This window comes from Bos grunniens, chromosome 22 (assembly GCF_055505025.1).
Source record: "Bos grunniens cultivar Pamir isolate PY7600 chromosome 22, Bosgru_T2T1.0, whole genome shotgun sequence".
NCBI lineage: Eukaryota > Metazoa > Chordata > Mammalia > Artiodactyla > Bovidae > Bos > Bos grunniens.
In genome coordinates, this window is record NC_141186.1 from 22,611,274 (window position 1) to 22,627,026 (window position 15,753).

General features: G+C 39.5%; 1 long non-coding RNA gene across 1 annotated transcript in view; it reads left to right on the forward strand.

Moving 5' to 3' along the window:
• The window catches only part of LOC147348211 (uncharacterized), a 314,743-nt gene extending 299,888 nt beyond the window's left edge, over positions 1-14,855 (forward strand). Inside the window, exon 5 of the long non-coding RNA XR_015151231.1 lies at positions 14,380-14,855. This is a non-coding gene — a long non-coding RNA (uncharacterized LOC147348211). The remainder of the gene's footprint in view (positions 1-14,379) is intronic.
• Positions 14,856-15,753: the final 898 nt, after the last annotated feature.

Here is a 15,753-nt window from a genome sequence, read left to right on the forward strand (position 1 = left end):
CTTTTTCAACAGTAGAGGGCAGCACAGTTATTTTCAAATGTCTTCCTGGGGAGCCATTTGCGTATATACACCAGCTTAGTACACAGTGGATCCGTAGATATGGGCTGCATTGGGTTGCAGTGGAAGAGTACATTCACATGTCAAAAGAGCCACCTTAATCATATCTCCTATACACAAAAATAAACTCAAAATGGATTAAAGATCTAAACGTAAGACCAGAAACTATAAAACTCCTAGAGGAGAACATAGGCAAAACACTCTCTGACATACATCACAGCAGGATCCTCTATAACCCACCTCCCAGAATATTGGAAATAAAAGCAAAAATAAACAAATGGGACCTAATTAAACTTAAAAGCTTCTGCACATCAAAGGAAACTATTAGCAAGGTGAAAAGACAGCCTTCAGAATGGGAGAAAATAATAGCAAATGAAGCAACTGACAAACAACTAATCTCAAAAATATACAAGCAACTCCTACAGCTCAACTCCAGAAAAATAAATGACCCAATCAAAAAAATGGGCCAAAGAACTAAATAGACATTTCTCCAAAGAAGACATACAGAGGGCTAATAAACACATGAAAAGATGCTCAACATCACTCATTATCAGAGAAATGCAAATCAAAACCACTATGAGATACCATTTCACACCAGTCAGAATGGCTGCGATCCAAAAGTCTACAAATAATAAGTGCTGGAGAGAGTGTGGAGAAAAGGGAACCCTCTTACACTGTTGGTGGGAATGCAAACTAGTACAGCCACTATGGAGAACAGTGTGGAGATTCCTTACAAAACTGGAAATAGAACTGCCTTATGATCCAGCAATCCCACTGCTGGGCATACACACTGAGGAAACCAGAAGGGAAAGAGACACGTGTACCCCAATGTTCATCACAGCACTGTTTATAATAGCCAGGACATGGAAGCAACCTAGATGTCCATCAGCAGATGAATGGATAAGAAAGCTGTGGTACATATACACAATGGAGTATTACTCAGCCATTAAAAAGAAAACATTTGAATCAGTTCTAATGAGGTGGATGAAACTGGAGCCTATTATACAGAGTGAAGTAAGTCAGAAGGAAAAACACCAATACAGTATAATAACGCATATATATGGAATTTAGAAAGATGGTAACAATAACCCTGTGTATGAGACAGCAAAAGAGACACTGATGTATGGAACAGTCTTATGGACTCTGTGGGAGAGGGAGAGGGTGGGAAGATTTGGGAGAATGGCATTGAAACATGTAAAATATCATGTATGAAACGAGTCTCCAGTCCAGGTTCGATGCACAATACTGGATGCTTGGGGCTAGTGCACTGGGACGACCCAGAGGGATGGTATGGGGAGGGAGGAGGGAGGAGGGTTCAGGATGGGGAACACATGTATACCTGTGGCAGATTCATTTTGATATTTGGCAAAACTAATACAGTTATGTAAAGGTTAAAAATAAAATAAAATTTAAAAAATTAAAAAAAAAATCATATCTCCTAGATTGGAACTGCCCTTTTTAGGTTTTCAGAAGTTACCATTACCATCCTTGTATTTACATATTTTATCATTTCATACTGATTCTTTTTACTTTAGCCTTGCTGTTGTTTTTTTCTCCTCTCTGTTGCTTGTCTCACCTGTGAGGCAGTGTTATTTAGGCCAGAAGAACATAGCTTTCAGCTTCTGGAGGTGTAGACTTGATTCCTGGCTTTCCCCTGCTAGATCTGTGACTCTGAGCCTCTCAGCCTCTCAATGGATTGGGATTCTCCATTGTATACAGAATCTTTCCTTCCGTCTTGCAGGGTTGTTGTGAACATCAAATACAACCAGTACATGTGAAAGCATTCTTAAATTTAGGTTTTAAAAATAATCATTAATCTCTCACATGCTATTATCATTAATATGAATCTAGCTTTTAATTTGAATGAATTACAAAGAAGTTTTAGAAATTCTTTCTGAATTATAGGATGGTGCCTGTACATGGGTTGTCTTGGCAGCATAGCATACTGACCCATCCTGGGCATGCAGGGAGCAGGTGGGCAGGAACTGGTGTAACTCTGGGGGTTGAGCCCTGAGAGGGTATGCCGAGGATACACAGTGTTACTGTGCGTGTTTACTTTATCCTGAATAAAGGCTAATATTCATATCTCAAACCTATCACACCTAACATCTCTTTCCAAGGCACACATGGTAACACCTACTTTACTTTCAAAGATAATTTGTAGCGAGTAATATCTAGCTGCACATATCATTTCACACAAAAAATAAATTAATATAATACTCTTACTTGTGACTCATCTACCAAGAATGTCATTGCATTATTGGTGAAATGATTTTTGCAGCAATGAACAATTCTTGGTAAAGGTCCTTGCTAGATGGTATAGTCTCCATTTCATTTACAAGCTCTACTGTAAATGAAAATTTATTAGCTTTTAGGACTTGTTGCAAAATATCCTTTGAGGTTATATGTAAACCAAAAGTTAGCATCTAGTCTCAGATAGTATCAGTGAGGTTTTTCCCCTGCATAAATGTTCACAAAGACACACTACAACTAATCCTTGTGTGAGACTGCCCAGATATGTTGTGAGATATCTATTCTCAAGGGCCCCCGCATTCTAAATGCTCATAAAAGCAGGGTGATGATGTGAGAAAAGGCAGCTTCTATTGTGACAACCAAACATGTTATCAGCAATTTCTAAACACTGCAATGGAGGCAAAACCATTACATCTGAGAATCATATAGCAGCTTGGGCACACCAAGAGTAAAAGCAGCACAGCCCCTAAGGAGATCCAAAGAAGTTTAGAAGCCAGACCTGAAGTGTACCAGTGGCAATGGCTGGGCAGAGTGCCAGTGCCCCCACCAAGAAGGCTAGGGTTCCAGTGAGAGTTTTGGTAGAGAACAGGAAGCCCAGACAGAGGTCCAGTGGAATAGATTAATCTGGTGGGGTGGAGTGGGGTTGAGGGGAAGGATGCAGTCCAACAGACATGTAGCCGCCCTGGGCCACAAGTTACTGAAGCCCAGCGTAATGGCTGCAGGATTAATTCCAGACTCAACCTGTTTGAAGGGCTAAGCATGGGGGTCTTGATCAGCCTTGGTTCACAGTTGCTCAGGTATCTCATAGGGCTGGGGTCACAGACAAAAGGCATGTGGGGTCTTCCCTGAAAACCTCTAGAGAAAGCAGGGAGTGTTTCCTAGAAACATTAGAAGAAAGTTGCACTTCAAATTGTAAAAGAGTGTTCTACTGCATAGTAGTAATCTCTCACATTTATAAGGGCATTTCATAATTATACATTTATCTTAAATCATTCATGCCTTATCTTGCCCAGTGGTTTACTATTGTCCTAGACCATTTGTTATTAGCCACCTGGATGAGTTCACTCACATTGAGGTGGTAGGAGCTTCACATATTATATTCCAGGGGCACTGGTGTTGAGAAGAAAAGACCAGTGTTTATTATAGTGGATTGAGTTGGCTTTCCATGTTGCCTATGTTTTAGAATCACTTGGAGAGATTTAAAAATATATATAGATGCCCAGGGCCCTCCTCAGGCTATTTAGATTCAGAAGATTTGATTATAGGATATGCATTTTTTTTTAAAAATCCCACAGAGATCCTTTCAGCAATAGAGGTTAAGAACAACTTTCATTTTTTTTGGCCAAATATGTTTTATTTTTGTTAGTAGATTTTAAATAATTTCAAACCCGAGAATTTTCACAATTTTAAAGTAAATTAAGTTTTAGTGATATCCTTTATATTTTGTCTTTTAGAAGTCTGGTGTGATGTAACAAAAATAATATATATAGTCTCTTAAGTACACTCCTATTGTAATAAAGAACAAGGGGCTAGAATTTTTAGGAGTTATTTTGTAGGCTTGGGACTTCCCTTGTTTACTTGCTAAGTCAAGTCCAACTCTTTTGTGACCCTATGAACTGTAGCCTGCCAGATTCCTCTGTTCATGAGACTCTCCAGGCATGAATACTGGAGTGGATTACCATTTCCTTCTCCATAGAAGAACAAGTTTCTTAATGCATAGATTATTTTTTCCATATTAGAGTATAAGCATCTTCAACTAGAAATTCAGTTAACACACTCAATAACACCTAAGTGCTAATGACAGAGTTCTTAGTAAATATTTTTGGAATGTTTGGTTAATGTATTGCATTGTGGCTCATTTATGTGCAAGTGTATGTGTCCGTGTGTGTGTATGTATGCAGTGTTGGAAACTTAAATCTGATCCTAATCTTCCTTCTCGAGCAGGTTAGTGTCTCCCTTCCTTCCTTCCCCTCTGTCTTCCTCCCCTCCTCCCTCCCTTCCTCCCTCCTTTCCTCTCTCCCTTCTCCCATTCCTGCCTCCGTCCTTCTAGTCACCTGCCTGTCTATCTATCTAGATATCTCAAACTGAACTGTGTGCCCCTACTCTAAATTCATATGTTGAATACTTAACCTCCAGTGTGGCTGTATTTACATATAGCTTCTTTAGGGAGGTGGTTAAGGTTAAATGAAATAATAAGGGTGAGGCCCTAATCCCATGGGACTGGTGCTTTTATAAGCAGAGGAAAAGACATAGGAGTGAACACAGAGGAAAGGCCATGTGGGACATAATGAGAAGGTAGCCACCTGCAAGCCAGGGAGAATAGCCTCACGAGACACCAACCCTTTGACACCTTGATCTTAAACTTCCAGTCTCCAAAACTGTGAGAAAACAAACTTCTGTGTCTTAGGCCTCCCAGTCTGTAAGTCTGAGCAGATCAGCACTCTGTCTGTCATCTACCTGTCACTCCTCTCTTAGTGGTGTGTGGCATTTTACCTGGCAGGTAGTAGCTTCTTTCCCATTAACTCAAAGACATCCAAGGAATGACCAAGTTTTTGAAATTATTATTAATGGCAATTCCAGGCACTACTGTTTCTGCTGTTACACTGCAAAGAGAAAGGGTTATGTAAAAGGGTGTCCTGGGTATTTTTCCATTTTGAGCAGCAAAGCAGTTTAATAACATAACTGCTGACATCAGGTGCTGCTAATGAGATGTTTCTTTAACCCCAGGACTGAGTAGCTTGAGCAGGTCAAAGGAGAGGCAATGCCTGCGGGGATTTTGGGACTTAATAAAGTTTAATAAAATCTTTACTTTTAGGAGTGGCGGCTGTGCTTCACCCTAATTCATGAGAATAACACATTGAGACAAGGAGGCTGAGAAGATGAGGTTTTGTGCAGCATTAATTTTCATTTACTATCTAATTGCATTTTTTGTCAATAGCCTCATTTCCTCTCATTTTCACACTTAGCAAAGAGTTTAACACCTTTATAATGATCACATGCCCTGTGATGAAAGGAAAACCAGATAGTCATTTTCTCCCCCTTACACTTGTGTTTAACATGTCTAAATTATACGTGAAAATCTACCTTTGCCAACGACTCTTTATGGGTTCTAAGGACCTAACAAGATCTGAGTTTATGACTCTGTCTAGGCCGAATTTTAAATCAACGCCAAAGCAGTTGCATGTGAAAATCTTTGGATAACAGTTAGGACTTCATCTGAATGGAAATGTTTCCCTGGGGGATTCAATTCTGAAAATTATTCTTCTACTTATGAGCTATAAATGTGCCTGTTTCCCTTGAGGACTTGTCTTACGCATGTTTTTTCTCTATCACCCTTAGCACCTGGATTTTCATCTCAAAAGTCATTCATTCTTTCACATCTATCAAACATACAATTATCTAAAGTTCTGTTGTTTTCGAGACCTTCACCAGACTTGTTAGGAAGATTGACATGTATGTGTACAAATAAGTAAAATGCTCTTTAGCAAGAGGTCTAGGGATTGGAACACACAGAAAGGAATAATAAACTCTCCTCAGAGTTTGCAGAAGTGGTAATGTTCGATATCTGCCAGGAAGGACAGTGGGTCATAGGTATGGAGGAAAAGAGGAAGGCCTTTCCTGACAGTGAGCATGGCTTGGATAAAAGCAAGTGGGACATGGTTATGCCCTTTAGAAGGCCTCTGGAAGGTAGAAATACCTTACACGGCACAGCTGTGAGGATGTTTTATCTTATTAGGTTTGTGTATAAGCAAAGACTGTCTTGCTCATGATGTGGAATGTTCATGCATCATTTTTGCTGTTTCTCACACATTCCATTCACACCCATGCCTTTTTTCTCATGGTTCCTTCTGCCTGGAAAAACTCATACCCATCCTTTGGGGCTTAACCCCTGTGTAAAAACTTCCCTGGGCTTTCCAGGTAGCTCAGGGCTAAAAGGGAGAAGGCAATGGCACCCCACTCCAGTACTCTTGCCTGGAAAAGCCTGGTAGGCTGCAGTCCATGAGTTCTCTAAGAGTTGGACACGATTGAGTGACTTCACTTTCACTTTTCACTTTCATGCATTGGAGAAGGAAATGGCAACTCACTCCAGTATTCTTGCCTGGAGAATCCCAGGGACAGGGGAGCCTGGTGGGCTGCCGTCTATGGGGTCGCACAGAGTCGGACATGACTGAAGTGACTTAGCAGCAGCAGCAGCAGCAGGGCTAAAAAAAATCTGCCTGCCAATGTAGGAGACATAGGTTTGATCCCTGGTTTGAGAAGATCCCCTGGTGGAGGAAGTGGCAACCTACTCCAATATTCTTGTTTGGGAATTCCCATGGACAGAGGAGCCTGGTGGACTACAGTTCATGGGGTCACAAAAGAGCTGGATGTGACTTAATAACCAAATGACAACAAAAACGTCTTCCCTCTTTCTCTGTAGAATTTATTGCTCTCTCTTCCCTGTTCACTTTGCAGATTTTGCTGTGCAATTACTCTATAGCTCATTGTTTATGTTGCAGTTTCTTTGCTGGATTATGAGTTTTTCATGTGCTAAGACTAGGTATTGTTTTCTTTTTGTATACTTACTATCTGTTATACTGCCTGGCAAACATCATGCTTAACAAATATACAGTGGATACATGTGTGTGTGCTAAGTTGCTCCAGTCATGTCTGACAATGGATATAGGAATGACAACTAATGCTCCAAACAGAATTGTTTTTAGAGGAGGAGCAGCTTGGTGCAGTGGGAAGAGGTCTGATGAGAATACTGGAAAAAATCTAACTTCATGTTGCTTCTTGGTGCTAATCAGTTGTTTGCCAAAAGGCTCACCTTTTACCCTTCTGGGTTTTCCTTTATACTCACATGGATAGAGCAATATCTGATCAGCATAAAGCCAGCAGAATGAAACAGTCTCTTGAGTTTCCAACAGCTGTGATTTTAAAATACATCTGATGAGTTGATTTTGTATTTACTCACATTTTCTTCATTTTCTTTTGAAGTGGCAGGAGATTTTTATTATTTGTCTACTTAGCTGCTCTTATCAATAATACATGAAGGGGTTTTTATCATTAGGTATTAGTGAGGGAAGCTGAAATCCTGACGTTATGCTCTGAATAGTCATAGAGTCAGAATGTCTTTAATTCATTTCAAGTTAATTTTTGTGACTGGTATAAGATAAAGGTCCGATTTCATTTTTTTGCATGTGAATATCCAATTATCTCAGTATCATTTATCAAAGAGACTATCTTTTCTCCATTGAATATTCTAGCTCCTTGTCAAATATTAGTAGACTATATATTAGTAGACTAATCTCTTGATTGTGTTCCATAGGTCTATTTTGGCTCTTTTTATGCCAGAACCATACTGTTTTTATTACCATATCTTTATAGTATATCTTGAAATCAAGGATTATGATGCCTCACACTTTGTTCTTCTTTCTTAAGATTTCTTTAGCTATTCAGCTTTTCTGAATTTTTCTAAATTTCTAAATTTAGCTATTTAGCTTTTCTGATTTCATATAAGTTGTAGGAGTGTTTTTATACTTCTGTAAAAATAAACAAGGAGTTCCCCAGGAACTTCTTTTTCTATAGAAACACAAAGTTGTAGAATATTAGAGACCCTGTTGTTTTTTCTTTGCAATATTAAAATCTAGTCCTCTTAGATTTGGCAATTATTCCAAATTCTTACTCTGTGCCCTCTTTGTGGGCTTGCAGTACATGTGGAAATCAAGCCTCAGGAATATTTTTCCAAGTTAGATATGCAAACTCAACTCTTTCCTGGATCCCATGTAGGAGGTACTAGGTGTAAGCTCTATAGGGACTCAAAGAAAATGTTCATAAAGGCTGCAGTGACCAGGGGACATTCCTTATTGGAGGTGAAACTAGAGGAGAGTTTTGAAAATGAGTAGGATTAAACATCTGGGCTGTTCTGGAAGAACATTTGAGTGGGAGAATGCTCATGCAAGATGTCAGGAGAGAAGAAATTGTATTTACCAGAATGTGAGAAAGTGGGGCTGACAGCAGATCCATGCTATGTGTGCAGAGATTATTTAACCTTTTCTTTTGTTGCTTATGCCCCACAGCTGCTCCATGTAATGTACTATTTACAAGGCCAACGCTGAGCATCTCCAGATGTGACAGCTCTTACATTAGCTGCTTTTCCCAGGCACATCTTGGCAGTAAATGCCTCAGAAGTAGCAGCTTCCTCTGCAAGTTTCTTTTGCAGGAAGGCTAGCTAGCTGCCCATTCAGCACTCTCTAGTTGTTACTGAGGCAGATGTTTAGGTTTCTCTTTCTTGTGATTTTGTTGTTGTTGGTTGCAGATGTCAGAAATTCAAAACAGCTCAGATATCAAGGGGAATTTATTAGTTTGTGTAACCAACTGTTCAGCTTAGGTTTTAGGAGTAACTTGATTAAGGAACACAAAGCTTGCTTTTTCTTTTAGTCTTATAACTCTTCATTCCTGTTTTGTCTACTCACTCAGAGTCTGGCTGTGTTGATGTCCCTGGAAGCTTCAGCCATTCTTCCTTAAAAGGTCCAAACAGGACTTTTTCTTCCCAGTCACTGTGAAAAAGTTTCCTGGGTCTGAGTCTCATAGGACTGAATTGTATCTCTTGACCAATTTGAAACCAATTACTGGGGCAAAACGGAAAAGGTACTCTGATTGGTCAAGCCCAAATCATAATCTTACCCTTGAAAGAAGAGATGAAGTACATTTGCTCCAACCATGCATACTGAGCCCATACCAACTGTGGTCTGCAAAAGGAAAATTGGGTGATGTAAGCAGAAAGAGAAATATATGTTTGGTGGTAAAAATAAAAGCAAAAACAAAATACCTACCTGCACTCTAGTGAGTCTCTGAATCCCCAGTAGTTTCACTAGCCCAAAGGACTTTGGAAGTCACTTTGGCTTTGCATGGATTACCTGGCCGATCCTATAGCTGCGCTGCCGCTTGGTGGGTGTGCCTGCCTCACATGGCCATTGTATACATCCTGGAACTCACTGAGAAGGTTGAAATGTTGCTTTGGTCTCAACTGAGGAAGTGTTGAATACTCTGGGTGTGCACTGGGTCTTGTGAGAAGAAAAAGAGGATGAGTTTATAAACTGACTTGACTTTGTCGGAAGTGAAGAAGCAAGGCTGCTTAACCCAAACATTCAGAGGTATTTCTGTCAGATGCAGGAGAGCATAGTGATTAAGAACTTTGGCCTCTGAAGTCAGACTGCCTGCATTTGAACCTGGTTTCTTAACCTCAGTAAGCCTCCATTTTCTACCTCTAAAAGGGGTGTCCTGAGGGTTCAGAGAAATTGTACATGTGAAGTACTTGGCACAGTGCGTGGCACGTACTCTGGTATGTCTTGAATATGATACATGTGAACAAATGCTCTTTGCCTCCGCACATAATGTCACAACAGCTGGACCTCAAGAGAGTCTATCTATCCAGAGACTGACAAAGTACAGGGCATATTTTCTCTTATTGGATAGGAAGTCCTTTCTTTCATCTCCATTTTATTTTCTGAGGGGCAAGCAAGTCTGACTAGAATCTTTCATACGTGCTCTGACAGCTAATGGTTTCTGGAAGTCATTGTCACTGCCCCTTTCCCCTCCTACACCAGTGAGTCCCTGAGTCCTGCCTATTCTGTCTCTGAAATACTTCTTGAATCTGACCTCCCTCTTCACTTCCCTTGGCCCTGCTCTCTCTCCCACCCTCCTCTCTCCAGCCTGGTTAACTCAGGAATCTCTAACTTGTTTTCCCTTTTTCTAGTCTCTTCATCAGTCTGCTCCATCCCCTGGCATTTTCTGTTGCCTACAGCACAGTGTCCTGACTCCTTAGCAAGGCACGATTTACAGTCCTTCTCGGTCTGACTCCGGCTTGCCCTTCCATCGGCAAGAATCTCCTCCATAAAACACCTACTCACACCACAGCTGCCAATGTCCGCAGTTCTCTGAACATCCCCAGGCCCCAGCACCCATGAAGGCTTTGCCATGCTGTTCTCATTGCCTGTCTGCCCTCACCTCTGCTCTCCTTGGCTAACTTCTGCTTATCTTCTGAAGTTCAGGTTTTCTCCCCTGGATCCCTGGCCTTGTACTTTCATTGCTAGATGTACATGCTATTACTGCAGCATCTAGCACACTATTTAACAATCAGCTGCATACCTATCTCTACTCTTTAATCACCATAAGTTCCTGGAAGAAAAGGGACATGACTTTTTCATTTTTATATACCCACTGCCTAGAAAAGAGCATATTTTCTACAATGAATATCTCTCCTTCAGTGGTAAATCAGGAAGGATAAAACATAGTACTATACATTTCTCTTAATGTAGCACCATTTTGTGTAGTACTTAGGAATTTTTCAATATATTTTAAATTACAGGGTAATAAATATGAAAATTCATTCTTCTTATTTAAAAATATATTAATTCCCTTACCCAAAGAAAATTACTATTATTAGCTTGATAAGTACTCTTTAAGATTTTTCAAAATTATTTACTTTTAATAATACCTATATTGAGTTAAAATCCATATACCATAAAATTCACTCTTTTAGAATGACCAACTCAGTGGCTCTTAGCATTTTCTCAGAGTTGTACAACCATCACCATTATCTAATTTTAGAATATTATAAACACCGTATTAGTAAGTCCAACCCCTGGTAACCACTAATCTACTTTCTGTCTCTATGAATTTGCCTACTCTGGATATTTCACATAAATGTAATCATGCGATAAACCTTTCGTGCTTTACTTCTGTCATTTAGAATGATGTTCTCAAGATTCATCCTTTTTGTAGCATGTGTTAGTACTTCATTCTTTTTTATGAGAGAATAATTTTCTATTTATGTATATACCATGTTTTGTTTATCTGTTCATCATTTGGTAGACATTGGGTTGTTTCCTGTTTTTGGCTTTTGTGAATAATATTTCATGAACATCCCTGTACAACTTTTTATGTAGACATATGTTTTCATTTTTCTTGGATATGTACCTAGAAGTAGAATTGCTAGATAATATGGTAACTCCATATTTAACATTTAGAGGAACTGCTATACTGTTTTCCATAGCAGCTGTCCCATTTCACGTATTCTACCAGGAATGTAGGAAGACAATGACTTTTCTACATCCTTGTCAACACTTATTCTTATCTGTCTTTTTTTCATACCCACTGTTGTGAGTGTGTCATGATACCTCATTGTGATTTTGACTTTTATGTCCATAATGACTAATGATCTTGAAAATCTTTCATGTATTTATTGCCATATTTGTTTCCTCTTTGGAGAAACATCTATTCCAATTCTTTGTCTAAAATTTTTAAACTGGTCTTTTTATTGAGTTATAAGCAGTCTTTGTATATTGAATATGAGTACCTATGTAATATAAATATAAGTATCACTGACTCAATGAACATGAGTTGAGAATAATGAAGGACAGGGAAGCATGGAGTGCTGTAGTCCATGGGGTTGTAAACAGCTGGACATGACTTAATGGCTAAACAACAAAAATAAGTACCTTATTAGATATTTTATTCATTAATATTTTGTTTACAACCTTCTTTCAGTTCAGTTCAATCACTCAGTCGTGCCCGGCTCTTTGCAACCCCATGAATCGCAGTACGCCAGGCCTCCCTGTCCATCATCAACTCCCGGAGTTCACTCAGACTCATGTCCATCGAGTCAGTGATGCCATCCAGCCATCTCATCCTCTGTTGTCCTCCTCCTGCCCCCAATCCCTCCCAGCATCAGAGTCTTTTTCACTGAGTCAACTCTTCACATGAGGTGGCCAAAGTCCTGGAGTTTCAGCTTTAGCATCATTCCTTCCAAAGAAATCCCAGGGCTGATCTCCTTCAGAATGGATGGTTGGATCTCCTTGCAGTCCAAGGGACGCTCAGGAGTCTTCTCCAACACCACAGTTCAAAAGCATCAATTCTTCAGGGTTCAGCTTTCTTCACAGTCCAACTCTCACATCCATACATGACCACTGGAAAAACCACAGCCTTGACTAGATGGACCTTTGTTGGCAAAGTAATGTCTCTGCTTTTCAATATGCTATCTAGGTTGGTCATAATTTTTCTTCCAAGGAGTAAGCGTCTTTTAATTTCATGGCTGCAGTCACCATCTGCAGTGATTTTGGAGCCCCCCAAAATAAAGTCTGACCCTGTTTCCACTGTTTCCCCATCTATTTGCCATGAAGTGATGGACCAGATGCCATGATCTTCGTTTTCTGAATGTTGAGTTTTAAGCCAACTTTTTCAATCTCCTCTTTCACCTTCATCAAGAGGCTCTTTAGTTCCTCTTCACTTTCTGCCATAAGGGTGGTGTCATCTGCATATCTGAGGTTATTGAGATTTCTCCCGGCAATCTTGATTCCAGCTTGTGCTTCTTCCAGCCCAGCGTTTCTCATGATGTACTCTGCATATAAGTTAAATAAGCAGGGTGACAATATACAACCTTGATGTACTCCTTTTCCTATTTGGAACCTGTCTGTTGTTCCATGTCCAGTTCTAACTGTTGCTTCCTGACCTGCATACAATTTCTCAAGAGGCAGATCAGGTGGTCTGGTATTCCCATCTCTTTAAGAATTTTCCACAGTTTATTGTGATCCACAGAGTCAAAGGCTTTGGCATAGTCAATAAAACAGAAATAGATGTTTTTCTGGAACTCTCTTGCTTTTTCGATGATCTAGCAGATGTTGTCAATTTGGTCTCTGGTTCCTCTGCCTTTTCTAAAACCAGCTTGAACATCTGGAAGTTCATGGTTCACGTATTGCTAAAGCCTGGCTTGGAGAATTTTGAGCATTACTTAACTAGCATGTGAGATGAGTGCAATTGTGTGGTAGTTTGAGCATTCTTTGGCATTGCCTTTCTTTGGGATTGGAATGAAAACTGACCTTTTCCAGTCCTGTGGCCACTGCTGAGATTTCCAAATTTGCTGGCATATTGAGTGTAGCACTTTCACAGCATCCTCTTTTAGGATTTGAAATAGCTCAACTGGAATTCCATCACCTCCACTAGCTTTGTTCGTAGTGATACTTTCTAAGGCCCACTTGACTTCACATTCCAGGATGTGTGGTTCTAGGTCAGTGATCACACCATCATGATTATCTGGGTCGTGAAGATCTTTTTTGTACAGTTCTTCTGTTTATTCTTGCCACCTCTTCTTAATATCTTCTGCTTCTGTTAGGTCCATACCATTTCTGTCCTTTATTGAGCCCATCTTTGCATGAAATGTTCCCTTGGTATCTCTAATTTTCTTGAAGAGATCTCTAGTCTTTCCCATTCTGTTGTTTTCCTCTATTTCTTTGCATTGATCCCTGAGGAAGGCTTTCTCGTCTCTTCTTGCTATTCTTTGGAACTCTGCATTCAGATGCTTATATCTTTCCTTTTCTCCCTTGCTTTTTATTTCTCTTCTTTTCACAGCTATTTGTAAGGCCTCCTCAGACAGCCATTTTGCTTTTTTGCATTTCTTTTCCATGGGGATGGTCTTGATCCCTGTCTCCCGTACAACCTTCTTATGTACATGTAAATAAATGTGCTTTTTCGTCATATGGTTGTATATGTAAGTATTTTTTAAATGTTTCTATGTTTTGTACATGTGGGATTATATTGTTTGTATTGTCATGTAGATATCTTCCTTGGTCATTGTACATGTGAATCTGCATTATTTTCAATTTTTGTGCAGATGAACATGTAGCCATTCCTGTGATGATGGGCATTTTAGTGAATCTCAATATTTTTACTCTTATAGACAGTGCTATAATGAGCATCCTTGTAAAAGTCCTTTGCTGCACGTATGCAAATATCTCTCTAGGATATCTTGAAAAGGAATCACTGAGTTTTAGGGTATCTGAATTTTATATTTTAATACATGCTATGCAAATGTCTGTTAAAATATATTCTCATGGTAACAGTGAATGAGAATACCATTTGATTGCATTATAACCAAGATTAAAATTTCAGCATTCTTGTCTAGCTGATAAGCAAAAATGGTACCTCATTGTTGTTTTAACTTCTGAGAAATAGTTTCAATATCATGATTTTTATAATTTCCACTATTTGGTATTCAGAGTATAACCTGCCTTTCATCTAACTCTGCAGATCTTTCCTTCACATGGGAACCCCTGTATGACATGGAAAGGCAATGATAAATGGACTGGAAGAGTCTGGATTTATATTCAAGCTGTTATGCATGGTGAGGCCAACTTGAGAAAAACATGGCTCTTAAAAGACTTTTCATTATTTGGGGTTAACCAGAATTTTTACCACAGTCCAGAGACTTTTAACGTTACAAAGATGTGGCATTTTATTTTCATAAAGCTATTATTGACAGTGCTCCCTTTTCGAGTGATTTTTCAAAAGCATCTTTTGTCAGCAGAGTGCTTTTATTAGCTAATGTAACCTTGCTGTACTCCATGTTCACAGACAGAGAAAAGAAGTGTCCTTGGGTACTGAATATGAAAAGTATGTAAGAACTCTCAAGGGCAAAGTTTGTTCAACTTTTTGAGGCTGCATTTGTCACTCTATGTTGTATGTTAACTAAAAATAATAAAGTTTTCCAATGTCAATGTCCAAAAGGTAAAGATTCACAGATTATATATCTTTAAACTGACAGTTGTATAAAAATAAAACACAGAGGATTAATATGGAGAGATCTCATAAAAGTGTGGGCTTAACTGTGAGCATAACTTGGATAGGCTCACCTGAAGGTCTGTGGTCTGATTTCCTGAAAATGGGGAGTTAGGCAAGAAATCTAGGAGTGAGAATAGTAGTCTTAGCTGTGAAATGGGGTTGCTAGTGGGTGAGGGCTTACTTTGAACCATTACTGATAACTGAGCGGCACCAATAGACTGGAGGATCATGGGGCAGACATACAGACTGTGGGCTCTGGGCACAAGTCAGGGGGGAGTCGATGGTGTGGTTCCATCAGTCCTTTGATATAATACCTCAGTCAGTAATGGGGGAAACATGGATTAGGGGCTTAGACTGATGTCAGGATATTGCAAAATATTGGAATTCTGGGACAGGTCCACTGCAGTGTGGGAACTCTGTGAGAACAGAGAGCCCTCTGATCTCAGCCAATATAGTAGTAAGGGAGAAAGTTGCATCTCCAAAGAAGTCTGTACAATACTTCAACTGAATGACTAATTCAGCTGAAATTAATTTTAAAAACAACAAACAGTTGAGGTGGGGCAGCTAATGCCTCTTCTGCTGTTAGGGACTGTCTCACAAACTGAGGAGGACACCTAATGGACTTGATGTTTAGAATAAGGAGTCACCAGAGAAGGCAGGAAGGATGTTCTGACAGCACTGTCCCTGAGTCCCCTGTTACCAAACAGATTTTCTCTCATCTTTGCTGGGAACCAGTATATAGTAGTGCTTGATGTCTATTAGACTCCAATTCAATTTTGAAGTCCATAATTCAGTGAAGATAGATATTAAAAGGGTTCCTTTTTCATCAAAAGGGTAATTACC